At 35.5% G+C, this 18,737-nt stretch overlaps 1 protein-coding gene across 1 annotated transcript in view; it reads right to left on the bottom strand.

Moving 5' to 3' along the window:
- LOC145692115 (zinc finger MYM-type protein 1-like) overlaps window positions 1–18,737 on the bottom strand; it is a 57,427-nt gene that overhangs the window by 28,959 nt on the left and 9,731 nt on the right. The window lies entirely within an intron of this gene.

Genomic DNA, 18,737 nt, shown 5'->3' with positions numbered 1-18,737 from the left:
ACATCTGTGGGCCTACATGGTGCAAGAATGGGAAGAGAGACGTGAAGACAGAGACCAAACGTTTCTTCAAAATCATGTTATGGAATTGTGGCAACATTTTCGTGACACACCGTCGTATTGCTCGAGACTTGTATCTAATATCCCCTCCAGACTTCAACAAGTTACTGACTCTGGAGGTGACTACACGAAGTACTAGTGTGTTATTTTTTGTGTAAACATTTATTTAAGTTTCATTTATTTATTATATTTTTTTCAAGAGCAATACTTTCGTTCTTCATTCTTTTCCTTTGCTTGTTTACTTATTAGTTCGTTAAAACGTAAAGGAAGAGTAGTATATCTTCAAAAAGTATTTGTGAATTTATTTTGAACGTTTCTAAGAATACATTTACTTTTTTTCTTACTCGATATCAGGCCCAATATTACTTTCATTTCAGTTAATTAATAACTTTATTTCACATCTCGGATAAAAGTATTATTGTCTTTTTAACGATATTTTTCCTTTTGTTTGTGTAATTTCTAGTTTCATTGAATTATCTCAATTCGAATGAACAAATCACATTTTGTTTATTGTCCCTTCCTTAGCTAAGTTCGAATTCGAGAACAATATGGTGTAATATACGTTCTTTATTCTTCATATTGTGCAGTAATGACAATATTAATTATTTTTCATGAGTCCAATTGATTAGTGAGAACTTGGACAAACATTAACCTGGTGATTCTTTACGCAATGACAAGCGTAAAATACATTTTAGCTGTTCTTTATACTTTACAGCGATGAAACATTCTAACAGTGTGTTAGCGTTTCCTTCCTCGCCTTCCAATTGAACTGTCTGTGTACTGTGCATGCGCCAGTCAATTTCCATGAAAGATCATAAATAACCCTGATACTTTCTATAATATTTACGAAAGAACATGTAATAGAATCTATATCAACAACATAAATCATTCATCAAAGTAACGAAAACGTGTTCATGTAACAAATTAATAGATATATTATATCAAAGTAAGTTAAGTTTAAATTTTAGGCAATAGAAAATGTTATTCTGTAATAAGAACTACTTCTCGAAGCCTTTGCTAAAATAACTAATTGTTACCATAGCCGAGTGGTCTAAGGCGTTCGACTTGTAAAGCACCGTTCGAACTTACTTCGAGTCCCCGCCGGGTACAACGCCTTTTTCTCTGTTTTTTTTCTTTTTTTTTTAAATCTGTTCTCGATGTTTCTGTCTGTGTTCCTCTCGGATTCGATTAAATAGAATTTCGAATAGAGACCAATATATATGATAAATAATCATTTATTTGCGAGTCTGCACTCGTACAATATACATTTTCGAGATTTTGATTTTGGAAATGAAGTGTATATAATATTGAATAGTAAAAAATAGTAAAATAAAAAATATTCGTATAAATATTGATTATTTAATTAGTGTTAAACATAGCTTTCCGATCAGGATTATGTAGAGAGGACTTACTTCTAAGTGCAATCCGAAAACAAATATTTGAGTTTTAATCTGACCCAAAGTTGGTAACTTACAGGATAATTTATACATGATTGGTATTGTAATTTTTATGCTTTTATTATAATCCTCTATAAGTTATGATTTTACCAATTCTAAATGTAGAACGAGAAACAAGTGTAATATTATATTTGTTACGAAAAGCTTTTAAGCAATGATACTTTCAGGACGTGATCTGAGGGAGAATTTGAGACCCCTCTCGAGCTAAGAAATTTCCGCCTTCAGGACCATATATTCGATCGTGCTCAAAGTGGACTACCAATGTTTGCCCTCCACCCGCATATTGAAATTCCCCCCGAGAATAATTTTCTGAAGTCACCACTGTTTATAAATAGTTTTTCGTTACAAATCAGAGGATAATAGAGTAGTGAGTATACTTCATTTTTTCAGCTATGGATTTTAGATTTGCAATTCATATAATGTTCCGTTCTAATCGAATGTGAAACAAAAGAAGTTTTCAATGAGTTACTCAAAGAAATATTTTCAGCCTCCGGATGAAAATAGGAAGACACTTAAAAAAGAAACAACTTGCTACTGGGTTTGAACACACAAACATGTGATTGATAGTGTACCGACCCAAACCACTCGACCGTTTTGTATGCCCTAGCACACCTTCTTTTGCTTTTTGTTATAGCAGTTTACTGTTCCATACTCGCTTTTGTTTATTCCGATACGACTATGAGTTCTCAGTAAATATTTGCACGTTACAGCTCTTGCAATGCATAAAAGTGTTTTTAGAATAAATCACAATCGATATTATGTCCTAATAACATACGTAAAACAGGTTGAATTCGTGAAATGATTGAGGTTGGACTGAGCGTAATGTTTTCATAGTTAGGAGCCTGGATATGCAAACCCGCTTAACGTGGGGATTTAATTTTGTGAAATTTGGTACCAGAATATAGTACTTAAGGTAATTCCAGGTGAGATACTCAAGCTACCGTATTTTTTAATGTGAGCAGCAGAGAATTCAACTAGCAATGTGAATGTTTAACTTGTTCCTAGTGTTTGATGAATCAAAATTGCTGTTCAGTTCGTATCCTTTCAATTCGCTTTTTTTTTTTTTTTACTTAAGCTGATGTAGTTAGGTACTTATACATCATTTTGGCATTTCTTCGATACTGAATACTGCTGAGTGATAACCCAAGCATAACATAATATTCATTTTTTTTTATAGTATGACATAAATGTAAGGTAAAAAATGAGTATATTATCTTGTTGCTGTAGTCGACCGCCCTTGACTCTTGGCGGGAAAATATCCAATGACAACGCTCAACAGAGCAAGTATCCCACATATTAAGGACTTTTTTTTCTTTCCACAAATTACTTTGTTAAAGATTTAAAATGTATGATTTTCTTTTCCTTGTAGCTATTCCTCAATAAACATCCTAATGCATGATGTTTGTTTAATTTAAATTACTCAATTCACTAAGATACACATGAAGTGGCTTGTGGCGTTTTATTGCTAGGTGCGACATCACTCTCACAATTATTTCAATGCTGACCGTGGAATTACTAAATTCGTGTAGACCAGTGATACCCAACCTTGTTTTCTTGGCGCCCTCTAAGTCCTGCATACTTAACCCCCTTCTTCCCATTCCATTTTGCTGCTCATTCGTTTGACCCTTTTTGCGATTTTAATGTAACAATGAATTCTCAAATTTTCAATAACAAACATACTCACTAATTTAAACTTATTTCCATCAACATTTGTGCCTACCATTGTAGTGCAGTATTATTTTCTTAATGTAACCACAATTCTTACTCTATATTTATTTTGTTTGTATGGTCAGGGGCGGATCTAGCCCGGGGCCGGGGGCCTTGACCCCTCCAGTTTTTTGAGTGACAAAACGATTTAAGCTACTATTTATACATTTTTGAAAGTTTAAAGTAAATTCATGATATACGTATCATAGTCTGGTTGTCCCCTTCAGTTTTTAACTTCTAGATCCGCCACTGTGTATGGTATTTAATTTAACGTCTTGTTTCTATAGTAATTTACAAAAATAGTTTATTTTGGCCAATAGTTTATGCCTCCCTTGTTCGGTTTCCGCGCCTCCCAAATTGGAAACCAGTTTCAGACATTAAATTAATGAACATAATAAGTCTATAAATAGTAGATTATTTATAATTTATTAATATATAATTACTATTACATATATATATATATATCACTTGAGTTCCTTCGTGGTTATATGCTTAGCGTATCGGCGCAGGAGATCCGGGTTTGATTCCCGAGAGGAGCTCATGTGGTTTATAACGAAATACTTTGGATAGATTATTAATTACCTGTACCTTAGGCAGAAAGTGCTCATACATGTGCACTATACTTAATAGAATGTTAATTTAATAATAACAAAAGAAGAATGTTTTTAATATATGTAAATTATTATTATGGGATAGTTGTGGCTATGTAAATGTTTTATGGATACCTAGTCAGCAAGTTTGTGTGCTTGACAGTTAGAAGGAAAATATATTATAAAATATATAAGCTAATAAACCATTTTAGCAACGTTCATCGACGTTATCATTCTAATAGAACAGGTGAGAATAGTGCTATATAATTATTAAAGATAATTTTTACATGCCAACTAATACTACCACTCAATATTTGTATATCTTACTTAGACGGACCAGGTTGACGACTACCCTTGGTGAGTCGTTATAAAATTTTTGGTTTACCTCACCCGGGACTTTTCATAAATTCTATACCCCGAAGCAAAGTAAGGGTGAATTTACTTTTACAATTAAGTTAATGAATACAAATTTGACCATATTGAGAAGTGGTAGAATAATCATAAGGAAAATGGACACTGAAATAATGGAGAATGAATCCACCAATAGTGACAACGGTGAACCTAGTGTAACATCAAGAATGACATCGGAAGACCGAATCTTGCTAGTCTTACAGCGGCAATTGAGTCAGATGTCTACCGAATTAAAGCAGACGATAGAACAGAATCTGATGAATCTAACAAGCAATACGAAGAATTAAAGCAGACGATAGAACAGAAGTCTGATGAATCTAACAAGCAATACGAAGAATTGAAGCAGACGATAGAATAGAAGATAGAACAGAAGTCTGATGAATCTAACAAGCAATACGAAGAATTAAAGCAGACGATAGAACAGAAGTCTGATGAATCTAACAAGCAATACGAAGAATTGAAGCAGACGATAGAACAGAAGATAGAACAGAAGTCTGATGAATCTAACAAGCAATACAAAGAATTGAAGCAGACGATAGAACAGAAGATGGAACAGAAGTCGGATGAAACGAAACAATTAATTATCCAGACGATGAGCGATATTACCTCGCAATTCGAGGAAAAGTTAAAAGGAATATCGGAGGAATGCCAGGGTAATCACAACCACCTGAGCCAAGAAATCAGTGATATAAAAAAGGATTTAGAAGTAACCGAATCTTCTGTTCAACAACAAAAGATCCAGGTCATCAATAATGCTAACAACATACGAGCAAATACGCAGTCGATAGCTACGTTACAGGAAGAAATTAGAATGCTACAGGTTAAGGACAACACCTACCGTAATAACATGTGTAGTGATCGCTTGGAGTTTCCCCACTCACCAGAGATGAACTCGCCTTCGCCGGTGTCTGATGATGATATTATATTGGAAGAAATACATTCGAAGAGTACAGATGGGCGAAACATAGATGGTGTAACGACACATCACGTTATGGATAGGAACTATCACCCAATAAGTACACGGAATGATAAAAGGAAGGTAAAATTAAGTGTTAAGATGAGTGAAATTCGAGCTATGAGCAAATTCAGTGGTAAGTGTAACGAGAATGCTACTTCTTTCTTAGAGAAATTCCAGGACGAATGCAATATTATATGTATAGATAGATCACAATATATGAAATTAATTCCTCATGTATTACTCCCACCTTGTTCATTATGGTTTAAAGCAGTACGTGATCACATCAATACATATGATGAATTCAAAGCGGCACTGATCGCAAATTATGAAAATGACTTTTTGCTTGCGAATAGAGATGCTACCATTAGAAATCAACACTTCAATCCTCGATTGCATAAATCTATTGTAGAGTTTGTTGTAAATACATACAACGAATTAAAGGTCGTTAATCCATTGCAATCGGAATCGAGAATAATCGCATCGATTCGAAATTTGCTTCCATTTAAATTGCAACAGATCTTATTTTCCACACAGTGTATGAGTTTCAACCATTTATTAATGCTTGTCCAATGCTATGAAACTCAATACCATGCCATGAATCAACACGCAGGAATGGGTAAAAATAAGAATAATTCAGATCATTTGGTGCCTGTTCGGAATTTAAATATCCGGAGTGTGAATAATACGGAACATAACCTAAGCCGAGTATACTCTAGCAATCAAAACGAGCAAAATAGACAAAGTTATGTAGGGAATCCGCCTAACCTAATTAATCGTAGTAATCCATATGTTAGACCATATAATCAAAATAGGTTTAAAAATAGACGAAATGTATGGCGAAATTCTAGGAATACAGCGAACTACGTGGATAGACGTAATGGGAGGACAAGAGATGGCACTTCGCATCAAGATCCAGGTATCACAGTAATTCCTGTACAGAACAGTAATACGGGACATAATCATGATTGTGCAGTACAATGTACTTTATTAGAATCGTATGCAAGTACGAACGTAACCTGATTACTGTTAATGAAATTAGGTTAAACCCATATCAGTTATAGATTCTTGTGAACTTTTATTTTCAATTTTATGAGTTAATATTGATAATGAAAACGACTCTTATGAATATTTGAAGTGCTTAGATATAGTTTTAGATAGACTGGAAAGTTAATTTTCAAATGATTTTAATTCTCTCTTGTTAATGTGAAGAATTATAATTCGATTCATAAATGATTAAAAGCAAAGGTTATTTATATTAGATTGATTTATGTAAAAAAAAAAAACTTAACTGTCAAAGATTATTTTAAGAAGAAGATCTATTCTATAAAGCTAAATATTCGACAACTATCTTGAATGAGATTCTTCTATGTTGTGATGCCTTATTAATCTAATGTTTATTTTAAAATATCACCTAAAATGATTATCATATAATGCGCCCTGACTATTTGTAACTCATGTTTGTCCCTTACGATTTTTGAATTCGCACCCTTCAACGATTAAGTAAATGAGCGACGATATTTTTTTAATAAGAAAATATAATAATAATATAATTAATGTAATAAAAGATAAGTATTATTGAAGTGTACGATTTGTTATAAATGTATCTATATATATATATATGAAATGTAATAAAGATATATACGAGGTGTGATCAAAATATGAAAGAACATATATAATGTAAGAGCACTATTGTAAACGGACCAGTGGTTCTTGAAGATAAAAGCCAAGCTCACTCATGACTTTTATATTCAGTCCATTTGTCGGGCGACATTTTATATAACGAAATACTTTGGATAGATTATTAATTACCTGTACCTTAGGCAGAAAGTGCTCATACATGTGCACTATACTTAATAGAATGTTAATTTAATAATAACAAAAGAAGAATGTTTTTAATATATGTAAATTATTATTATGGGATAGTTGTGGCTATGTAAATGTTTTATGGATACCTAGTCAGCAAGTTTGTGTGCTTGACAGTTAGAAGGAAAATATATTATAAAATATATAAGCTAATAAACCATTTTAGCAACGTTCATCGACGTTATCATTCTAATAGAACAGGTGAGAATAGTGCTATATAATTATTAAAGATAATTTTTACATGCCAACTAATACTACCACTCAATATTTGTATATCTTACTTAGACGGACCAGGTTGACGACTACCCTTGGTGAGTCGTTATAGGTTCGAACTCTACGTTCAACTGTAAGTGCATGTTTCATACAGCCTCGCCGCTCGAAAGGACGCAAAACTCAAATGCCATCCTTTCCCGATGGGGGCACTTGGTCGAAAAAGTGCAAAAAGCTTTTCAGGCCAGCCATCAGTTGGGATAAAAGACAAAGTTCCCAGATATTGAGGAAGGAACAGCTTTACACACTGCCCAGTCTACGAAAAGAGCGCATCACCCATCGGGTCCGGACGCCAGCCAAAACTTCGTAAATCAATACATATGTGTATTCTTTCTCAGTAAAACTATATTAACTGTTAAATGATTTATATAGCATGAAAATTTGACCTTACGCTTCATCTGTACTCTTTCTATTACAAAAAAAAAAATCTAGATCTATCATTTTTTTCTCAAATCAAAGATGGAAGTATTCTACAATTACTTATCGTCTTTTCGGTCCGATGCAGAATAATACCTGTTCAATACTACCAGTGGCGTATTTACGATTTTGTTTCGGGAGGGGCTTTGCTAACTTTCAGGGGGCGGGCTTTGCCTGGAAATGTGAAAATTCTGCAAGATATTTCATTTACTTTACTATACTAAGTAAGATTTCGGTGGGGCTTAAGCCCGGAAGCCACCCCCTAAATACGCCACTGAATACTACATAGACGTAGTAGCTTGTAGTATTGGGCCCCCTCCAAAGTTTGGACCCCTCCCAACAAAAATTTCTGCGTGCGCGCCTGGTCTACGACATCAATCTGAGTCAGTGAACTAAGAATTCGTAAATTTATACCGATTTTTTTTTTTTTTTAAGTAGTAGGACCTTCCCTCCTCAAACTTGTTCAGTTTTTTATCCATCCATTTGAAACCTCACATAGAGTTGTATAATATTTAAATATCATGAGCAGGAAATTTTAATCATCATTCCCTTTAATCTAATAGACATTATTGTCGAACGTTAAACTCACAGTTTTTATTTCAAACCAGTTTCAATTATCATGAGCAGAAATAAAGATCTATTCATGGAGTGTTGACAATATGTCGCTCATCCAGCATTTGAGGAAAATTGGAGAGAAATTTCAATCAAAATAGTATTGAATTTGATCAACAATATTAGCAACAGCAGCCATGGAACCCGAAATGTGCTGGCCATATAACCCTGAATTTAAAATCACAACGGCTGCTGAACACTGCCATCTTGGGCTTTTCAGTGTTGATTTATCTAAGATTTTATGCTTTTCTTTAAATGAAAGATCATTTTACATTAGTAGATTAATTAAGGCGTATTTCTGCCTGCCAACTGAGCGACCCGAAGTTCCACTATTTATTTATTTATTAGTATTTACCAGCTGAACCTGCGCTATTGACACAGTTCTAATATGAGCGTGAATCTCCTTCACACTTCTAACTATATCTGTGCAAGTCCCTTTACGCACAGACACAAGGAAATGACCGGAAGACTCTGAAAGGGAGTGAATTGCTATAAACAAACATATAAATGAAGTGTTTTAATACGTATATAGAATGTTGGGGGTGAGTTTCTGGCAAACTTGGATAAGTGATAGATGACAGCAAATGAAAATATTCTTTTCTTATAATTCCATATACGAGTACACTTCATTGTGGGTCCACAAGCCTTCGAAGTTACCAGCTAGCAATGTTTTGTCTAGGAATGCGCACGAGACGAGTCGAGACAGGATTTTAGTGACAAAAATTCGAGTCGAGACACGGCTCTTCCAATAGTAAAATATACATTTTTTCGAGTCGAGACATCACTTTTACAGCTCATTTTCGAGACGAGACAGCCACAAATCTTGTCTCGTACGCATCCCTAGTTTTGTCATTCAGATTAAAGCAAAGCGCCTGAAACGTCTGTCAACCCGCTATACGTAGCTCTTCTACTAGTAGTCTTTCACAAGGGTATCAACCTTCACGTCCTAGTGGCAATATGAAACCAATAGGGTCAAAACGACGTCTCAAACATGGAATAGAAAAATTAAGAAAGTTTTTTTTTTTTAATTTGATTTAGAACTGGCAAATCTACACAAAATTTGGAATCAACCAGCGAAAACGGCACGTTTCTAGCCAGTTTTCGATTTGGTTTTCGAAATCTCATTGTTAAAAGGAAAAATGAAATGAAATGAAATCTTTCAGTTTCACGTCCCACGTTATGCCGGTTAGGCTAAAGGAGACGATGATTTGAGAAATGAATCAAATGGTGAAATGAAAAAAAGTAGGCGGAAACGGGAGAACTCCGAGAAAACCCACGAGCACGGTGTTTGTCCACCACAAAGTCCACACGGTGAGATCTGGGATCGAACCAGGGACCCCAATCACCGGAGGTGAACGCTCCACCACTGAGCCACCGCGCTCCCCTTCATTGTCAAAAGGGTTGGCCACAAACTTATAAACTTTTCTTTGGAGACAAACATATAAACCTAGTATTTTACTATATAGATAAAAACAAGTTTAATTAGGTAATATTGATCTTTATTATAATAGAATTATTTTTTAAATAAAAACGAGGAACATTTAAGTAAATTTAAAGAAGAAATTTCTAAAATCAAACCTTTAAAGTTCCCTTACATTTCGAAAATAATAATAGTAATATTTATTTATTTATTTATTTATTTAGTCTTATTTTACATGGCGAAGTTAAGGCTATTCATGCCTTGTCTCCCACTTGACCATGCAAAAATCGGTTTAATATGAGAATATCGATTATTTATAGAATAATAATTGAAAAAGCACACATTGAAATGACAAAAAGTACAGTCCAGTCATACGCACACACGCACAAACACACACACACACATTGCACACGGATCACTGGAGTTTGGGTCCGGGGCTGCAAATTTTTAGAGGTTGATTTTTTTTTTTTTTTTTTTTTTTTTTTAATCCGAGTAAAGTATAATATGCGGAAAAAAGAGTCTGTCCACAAGAGAGTAATTTAAGTTAAATTTATAGTGAAACATGGTTGTATCCTTGGAAACTTATCGGCAATGTAGTGTCCTATTTTCTTTAGGCTAGTATTTAATAGTTGCTGTGATTTCTGCTTTTCTTGTGTATTCTAAAGACATATTACATTTTTTTTTTTTCCTTTTGGTCAGTCTTTCTTCTGTCTTTTTGCTTACTTCTTAGACATAAATGCAAAAGTGGGTTAAAAAATTTTCTAGACTCAGGGGGCGTAAATGTCTAAAATTCGGTCTGATAATACCTTACCTAATTTAATATGATTTAAAACCAAGATAGCAAAGGCAATGATCAGTCTTGAAAGTTTCGTACCAGAGAATTTAATCAAACACTAAATTTTTCAAATGGAATACCTTTTTATTTGTTGGCTTGTTTTTTATAAGTTCCGTCATTGCCATAAACTGGTAAAAATCAATATATATATATATATATATATATATATATATATATATATATATATATATATATATATATATATATATATGTGTGTGGGGGGGGGGTAATTTTTAGACTGATTTTAAACTCTCTGCTTGTTTTGATGCAGTTGAGATATCTGAAATTAAAACTAACATTTTATCAATTTAGGAGAAAAATATCTATTACTTCACAGAGAGAGAAAACTATAAAGGAACTTCATTATGCAGGCGACATATATCTAACGTAAATTACGTAAATATAATTAGCATGAAGATCTCCCAACAGAAGTATACATACTTCAACGTTTTATTACAAATACACTTCCCTAAATTTAGTTTAAAAAAAAAAAAAAAAAAAAAAAAAAAAAAAAAAAACAAGACATTCAATTTTTCACCCATATGGAGAACCCTTTCTATGACTTACCCCATTTAATGTCAAAGCAGATAAAAATTTTGCAACACTTATGCACAAAGATCAATGGCGGCCCTTAAAGGAAGTCACATGGGAAAATGTCCATTTTATCGTTGCAGCTAAGGAAAGAAAGCTGATCTAATGTACTAATTGTTAAATGCAAAAATTAAAACATTAAACTTTCCTTCCTTGACTTGTACTGATAAAACCGAATTATTTTTATCGATCCGACTTCCCTCAAAAGATGTCACTAAGAGAGATTATAATCTATATATTAAAATACTAGGTTTATATGTTTGTCTCCAAAGAAAAGTTTATATGTTTGTCTCCAATCCGTTCGACAATGAGAGCTCGAAAACCACAACTGCTAGAAATGTGCCATTTTTGTTGGTCGATTTCAAATTTTGTGTAGATTAACCAGTTCTAATTGAATACTTTAAAAAAACGTGGCCGTTATTTCTTTATTACATTTTTAAGGGCACACTAGGAGTAAAAAAAAAATGAAATCTTTGAGTTTTACGTCCCACGGTTATGCCGGTTAGGCTAAAGGGGACGGTGATTATGAGAGATGAGTGAAATGGTGGAATGAAGAAAGTGGGAGGAAACGGGAGAACCCCGAGAAAACCCACGAGCACGGTGTTTGTCCACCACAAAGTTCACTTGGCGGGGGCTGGGATCGAACCCGGGACCCCAAGCACCGGAGGTGAACGCTCTACCACACTAGGAGTGTTGAATTTTTTTTAAAGTAAAGCATCGTATCATATAACTTATACATTCCAACATTACATAATTGTATACAGGGGTGTATATCTCTGAGGCGTTTATTTCATCCCCAAATGATAATGAAAATAAAGGATAACAATTTCTCCATTCTGAGATTAATATTTATTGTTTGGAATGTTTTGCCCAATGAACACCATATACCACTGACATTTAATTAATTGTGTGTGAAATGTATTTGTTATTATATACTGCATGCAAGAAGAAAGAAGACTCTGATCATAAAATAATTAAAAACTCGAACCGGAAGTAGGTTCAAATCTTGCAAACGGTACGAGATATTTAAAAAACAATCGACAAAAATCTCTCCTTTATGGTACCCCTTGCCGAGTTTTATCAAGACGTCTTTCACTTGTGTCTGTAAAGGGACATGTGCAGATACTGTGAGAATGACAAGAAGATTTATGCTCAAATGTGAGTGATACGCTGTGTAGAGAGCGCAGGTTCAGCTAGTATAAAATTAAAATGTTACAAATATTGAAACAACTCCTCCTGAATTGCATAACCTGTGAGTTCAGAGGGCTCTTGGAGACCCAATATTAAAGAGATAATACTGTGTTGTCTGTATTTGCTAAACTATTTTTTTTTTTTTAGGTATAAAGAAACTTCTGATATCTTTCTCCTTTTAAAAAAATAAACTTCGTTAGTGCTTGAGTTTTTTTTTTCGTACTGCTGGGTCGTAATAAATCTCTTCAGTGCTCCGGTGCAGAAGGATTTGGATTTGGATTCTTTGAGTTTAACGTCCCGTTCAGCAGCGAGGCTACATGAGACGTGAACCTACTGATTAACGTGGAATACGAACCACATGAGCTCCTGCCGGGAATTGAACCCGGGTCTCTCACGCCATAGGCGCCCGGTGCAGAAGGATATTTGTTGGGCCCCCAATCAGTGTGTTATTTTGAAGATATCAATTCAAGCACGATAGTTATCCCTCTTATCATCTATATAAGAACGAACCCACTTGAATTTATCTATACGTTATACCGCTTGATTCTGCGTGGCTTCTCCTCGTGGTCCCTTGCTACAGTAATGGCTGGGAACAATGAATAGATGATACCACTAAAACAATATATATATATATCAGCCTACTAAAGTAGTATTCAAAAACTTGGCGGCTGAAGCTACATTTCATATTATTATTTTCAGAAGGATGTATATCTATTAACGCTACGATAGTGTCTCTTCGATCCATCAACAGCTGATAAAATTAGCAGCAATATTCCAGTACAATCATACTCTAATCCTAATTCCCACCTCGTTTGAAGAATTGGGGCCGCGGTGGCTCAGTGGTAGAGCGTTCAAACCCTGCTCCCGCCAAGTGAACTTTGTGGTGTCCATGTGCGTGGGTTTTCTCGGGGTACTCCCGTTTCCTCCCACTTTCTTCATTCCACCATTTCATTCATTACTCATTATCACCGTCTCCTTTAGCCTAACCGGCATAACCGTGGGACGTAAAACTCAAAATTTCATTTCATTTTTCGTTTGAAGAATTGTCTCACCCGTCAACATTTTTGACAATAACTTTAAACATCTTTCGATTTCGACAAAGACATATTACACATATTGTTTTGATAATTATTACAATGATATATTGATAAATGAAATTGTCCTCGTTTCAGCTACTCTTTTGATATTCTGCAATCAAGAGCTGGCTATTTACAATATATTGTGCTTTGAGTTGAGTTGAGTTGATTTTGGTTTAGCGTCCCTTTCAGCAGCGAGGCTATGTGAGACGTGGACCTACTGATTAACGTGGAATCCGAACCACATGAGCTTCCGCCGGGAATCGAACACTGGTCTCCCACGCCAAAGGCGCGTAACGCTAACCGCTTAGCCACGAGGGAGCTCAATATATTATGCTTTGTACTTACAATGCGAGTTGTTTTCTCATTCGTTCTAATTAGTGACAAAACAAGTTTGCAGCTAATGTGAAATTCTTTAATGTATTTATTTCACATACACAAAATGAATGAGTGCTTCTTCATGGCTATACGCTTAATGTACGCATCTTTGGCGTGAGAGACCCGGATTCGATTCACGGCGGAAGCTCATGAGATTCGGATCCCAGTTTAAGTTGTAGGTCCATACCTCATGTGTCCTCGCTGAACTCTAACCAATAAAACAAAGGAACAAATAAACAAACGAATCACAGGGTAATATAAATGTTTAGTAATTTGAACTTCAAATAAATGGTGACGGTGGGGAAGGGGGGGTCTTTTCATCCTCTGGTGCATTGAATCGCTTGCTATGCAGATTGTTACGCCTCTGGTGATACTTCGTATGGATCCGTTAGTTACACCTCTGATTTATTTTATTTTGATTAGATCCATTGATGTTTTAATCATAGTCCCTACTGCGATACAATATCTTGTACTCGATTCAGTGTGAAAAATTTCAAAATATAATATCCTATTCAACAGTAGTTTTAAGGTAGGCAGAAATGTGTTAGCTATTATTATTGGAATTAGTAATTCAATTCTTCCAGTAATATTGGGAATTAGAGCCTCACCATTCAATATAGGCCAAGATAAGGCACAAATGAAACTAGCCTTCTAAATTTTTCAACTGATATTAACTTGTTTCCTTTATTCTAATATCTTACAAAAGCTAACTTTACTCGTGATGCCCGTTTGATTTAGTTTAATATTTTTCGCGGCTAAGGGATTTTGATGGTGGTAAACGAAATGATAAAGTAAAGAAAGCGGGCGAACTCTGAGTAACTCAACATACATGGTCTTTGTTCACCTCAAAGCTCTTATGGCACAAACTCGCATCAAACCTGGAGTCCCGCTCACAAGAAGTAAGTGTTCTATAATCTGTTTCACGCAACCTGATAGGAAAAAGAAGTTTTTCCCCCCACCACGCTCAATTACACGTGAATGTTGGTGTTCCGTCTTCCACCATCATCCCCCGCACACGGAGGTATAGAGTGTATCTAAATATGTCTAAACAATAAAGTACATCTTTCATAATAACACTATGTATTTTAAAACATTTAATTACATTTATCCGTATTAGTGAGGTATGTAACACGTATTATTATAATGGAAGTTTTATTGAACAGTTGTATTGTTATTTTCCTTCTTTTTAGCAGCCGGGCTTGTGACATAATGTTGGAATGGCAAGGGATGGCAGGGTTGGTAATTGAATGGGTATTTACTTATTGATACAATAATTTCATAATATAAAATCGAAAACCAAAAATGAAATCTTCGTAAGTTTTACGTCCCACGGTTATGCCGGCTAGGCTAAAGAAGATTGTGGTGATGAGAAATGAATGAAATGGTGGAATGAAGAAAGTGGGAGGAAATGGAAGAACCCCGAGAAAACCCATGCACACAGTGTAAAATCGAAAACCAAGTGCAATATATATGGGTAAATTATCAGAGCGTTAAGATGATAAGAATAGAACCCAAAATGCTAAATTAAAAAAAAAACACTTCTCGTTTTCGTTTCCTCTCTTATTAACACATGTTCTTACATTAAAAAGAACAAGAAGAAAAAAATATATACACTAATAATAGTGTTCCAATAATAATTTTGTTTGCTGAGCCTCTCTTGCAGAAGAGGGGGAAATGACTTTTTATTGTCTTAGAAATATTATCGGTTTCCATTAATAGGAATAATCATCTGCAGTAATTAACTTGCAAGAGAGAGAGAGAGAGACGGTTAGGCGTGCAGAATATAACATGAAATGAAATCTTTGAGTTTTACGTCCCACGCCTATGCCGGCTAAGCTAAAGGAGACCTTGATGATGATAAATGAATGAAATGGTGGAATGAAGAAAGTGGTAGGAAACGGGAGATCCCCGAGGAAACCCGCGCACGCGGTGTTTGTCCACCAGAAAGTTCACTTGACGCGAGCTGGGATCGACCCAGGGACCCCAGGCATCACACGTGAAACTCTACCACTGAGCCACCGCGGCCCCAGGCGTGCAGGATACTCTAATGTTGTAACAAGAGTTGATTATTGTAGTATATAAGAAAGAAAGAGTAACAATAAATACGAGTTCGTTCAATTACACCAAAATAACGAACGTTTTGGCTTAAAGAACTTAAAGGCTCATCGTAGCAGAAACAAACATTTCCATTAGATTTTAACCTGCGAAAACTCAATGTACCATGTTTGTTATCTTCCATCCTTCAAAGATCCTACTTTACATTGTCCGGAAACCTCCTCTTTCGCCCAGCTTATAATCTTCTTCTCCTAAGCTTTTTGAATAGGACTTGGTGACTTGTTGCAACGTGTCATGCTTATCTTATACGGTATGTATTAACTTTGCTATTTCTATAATACTGGGTGACCTGTAGTTGTTATGAAATAAAAGCTTGCATAGCGTTTTAATTCACATGAATTTATGCCTCTTTTGTTCCAAATATTTTTATCAACATTTTATTTTCGAAACCCCGCAGTTCCCGCTCTTGTATTCGTATTATGGATCAACTTCCTCATTCATACAAAATTAGGCAGATCGAGCTCTTATTGATTTTAATGTTTTCGATATTTGTTAAGACAATAAAATGTTTTACGGTGGAGTAAACTTTAGTATATAAATAATATGCAATACTTTTCTACAAGACAAAAATTAAAAACAGTAATTATTTGTTACTCGGGTTTGATAGCTAAAAGGAACAGCAGACTGAACGTTAGGTACGAGCGAATTGACGTAGAAATTTAGTTTCCACGATTCTGTTTATTAGAAAAGCTTCCCTCCCTGTAAAGGTCAACGACTAGCTTTCCCCTTCTGCAGTAGCAAGTGGTGGGAGGTAGGGGAGTTTCCTATCAGGTTGCCTGGAACAGACTTTAGCACTTGTTTGTTGAAGTTTAGTGACCCTCCTCACCGTCGAGGAAATATGAAATATGGCATCTGGAATCATTCCTCCACCACCATGGTTTAACTGTGGGTTTATATAGTTGTATACAGTTTAAAATGATATCCAAACTAAACAATATCCTCCGATGTAAGTAGATTTTTACCTCATCATTGCTATATCATTATCCTACGGATTAATATATATATAAATCTCAAACTAACGGGTCAATTGGCCCCCTTGGAGAGTGAAATGATGCCCCTGATACGAACCATCGTAATGCGTTCGAATTTTGACTAATCTTCCATCGGGAATGGAACCCGGCACCATGAATGGCAAAGGCGCACGCGCTAACCACTCTTTATTATTTTTAATTCGTCCTAATCGGGACATTTGTCTCCATTGTCCTCTAATTCAATTTTCTACTTTATCTATCACGACCGGGACACAAACACAGAAACTTCGAGAACTGTTAAAAATGCACCGATGCTCTTTCGAGGGACTCGAATTCCCAACAGGTTTTGCCTCATGATCATCAGGCTAATACCTCAGACTACACTACACCGGTAGTGTTGCCCACGAGACAATAAATAAGGTTTCGTCATTCATCTCGTAATTTTTGTACAAGTCTCATCTCGTCTCGCCTCGTTACATTTATCAAAAATCATTTTTCGTCTCGTGCTGAAAAATTTCTTGTCTCGTTTTGTAAGTCAACGTACAAAATTTACGCGTTATCTTTTTCCTTAATTTCATCTTTAAGTTATCATAATCCTTGCGTACCCGAGAGTAAGGGTGCCGGTTTCTCTGTACATTTGGGGCTCGAGTCGCTCTTCAACCCGACCCGTGACCCGAATTGACTGACCCGACCCGACCCGAGTGATCCGACCCGATTGACCCGACCAGACAACCCGTCCCGAATAATCCGACCCGACATCCTGACCCGACCCGTTTGAGAGCACTACGTCACGGCACTGGGTGAACGCCAAAATGCACTCCCATTGGGAATTAACCCCGGACCACGTGTACCGAAGTCTTACACGTTAACCACTAGCTAGATCAAGGGGATTTGTATATGCATCTTAGGGAATATTTGGCACTTTTGAGGTTTGGTTATTTCTTTTTATAACTGATACCAATGTCCGACGTGGAAGATTTTTTTTTTCTTGCTTTAGTTCTATGTCACGAAAGTTTTCTTCAAGGTTAGTGTTCTCACCTGTTCGGAAGGCAGGGGGTCTTCTCGGAAGGCAGTAGCAAGAGTCTCTTAGCGGAGACAAAAGGAAATCGTTTAACTACAATGATAAGGGTTGAGGAAACGGGAGAACACCTGTGATTTTTTCCAAACCTTCAACTTTCATTCCGAAATAGGTTCGTATGATTCCGAGACCCGCGCCACTTTGATTTTTTTTCTCGGTAATTAAAACGTATTTTACAGTATATATAGTTGCAACTAAGAAAATACATAATATGAATTTTGTAATTTAAAATTTAAAAATACAGTATGATAATTTATTATAAAGTACTAATTTTATTTAATCACTTTCAGCTTAACAAATGAAATTCAGACAATTCGCACCCTGGGTCTTGGTCATCAAAACTGCGTCTTATTCTTTGTCTTGCACAGTCAAGTCTTGATCCTGCATTTCGTAGTCTTGGTGGTCTTTCATGCTATATAAGAGCCAAGAATGCTAGCCTCAACGGTACAAATGAAGACCAAGTGTAATTTTGATTATGGTCTTTCATACTATACGGAAAGCAAGAAAATATGCTCATCGCTACTTGGCGATCACCAAAACAAGGCCAAAAGCAAGATTACTATGCACTTCGTCTCACATATCCAATCTTTATCTTGTTCTTGTATCGATGTTCTTGGGCTCGGTGAAATGAAATGAAATATTGTTTAAGATCCCTTAATTCTGCACCGAAGCTAAGGAAAATGGTGACCATGAGAAATGAATAAAATGGTGGAATGAAGAAAGTGGGAGGAAACAGGAGA

The sequence above is a fragment of the Thermobia domestica genome, chromosome 8, assembly GCF_964235325.1.
Source record: "Thermobia domestica chromosome 8, izTheDome1.hap1.1, whole genome shotgun sequence".
NCBI lineage: Eukaryota > Metazoa > Arthropoda > Insecta > Zygentoma > Lepismatidae > Thermobia > Thermobia domestica.
This window is presented reverse-complemented; position numbering and strand designations above follow the sequence as displayed.